Raw genomic sequence first — 908 nt, forward strand, 5'->3', positions numbered from 1 at the left:
ATACATTGTATATTGACAAAATAAAAATTTAACGAAAAATAAATAAATAAATAAATAAATTTTCCTAATCACTAATAATGTTGAAAATAATTTTATATATTTCAGGTATCTATCTCTGTGAAAGGCCATTTACATATTTTGGCCATTTTTATAGGGTTATTATATGCATATTAATATGATACATATATGTTCACTTGGCTAGAGATTTCTCTTTTCACTTTGTTTTTTCACTTTTAGTGGTTTCTTTTGATGAACAAAAGTTTTTAATATAAATCCTTTCCTTTTAAGGGTAGCACCTTCTGTGTCCCCTTTAAGATAATCTTCCCTATCAAGAGGTAAGAAAGATATTGTTCTATATTTTCTTCTAAATATCTTTAAATGGTGTCTCTCATATAATTCCTACATCCATTTAAAATTCTTTTTTAAAATGATGTGACATAGGGATCCAATTTTAATTTTTTAGTATGGATGAAATTTTCCCATACTGTTTACTGACAAGTTCCTCATGAACTCAGTGATGTGCCATATGCTTTCTATCGCATGTCATGTTTCCATCCATGTGTTACATGTGTGTGCAGGGATTTTCTAGACCCCTTCTTCTGTTCCACTGGTCATTTCTCTTTTCTTTTTCCAACACCTCACTCTCTTACAATAATAATAGTTTTATATTAAGTCTTGAAAATTGGTAGCACCTGTTCTCTCACTTCATTCTTCTTCTTCAGGAGGATCTTACCTATTCTTAGGCCTTTGCTCTTCTATGTATATTTTAGAAACACATTAAAACACATACACGCACACACAAATGTGTACTCCCACAAATTTGCAAATATTTTGTTTCAGATATTTTCATCTACCTTTACCATTGAATTTGGCCTTTAATTTCCTTTCTCATATATTTTGGGTTTGAT

Source organism: Galeopterus variegatus, unplaced genomic scaffold (genome assembly GCF_000696425.1).
Source record: "Galeopterus variegatus unplaced genomic scaffold, G_variegatus-3.0.2 Scaffold4304, whole genome shotgun sequence".
NCBI classification, from domain to species: domain Eukaryota; kingdom Metazoa; phylum Chordata; class Mammalia; order Dermoptera; family Cynocephalidae; genus Galeopterus; species Galeopterus variegatus.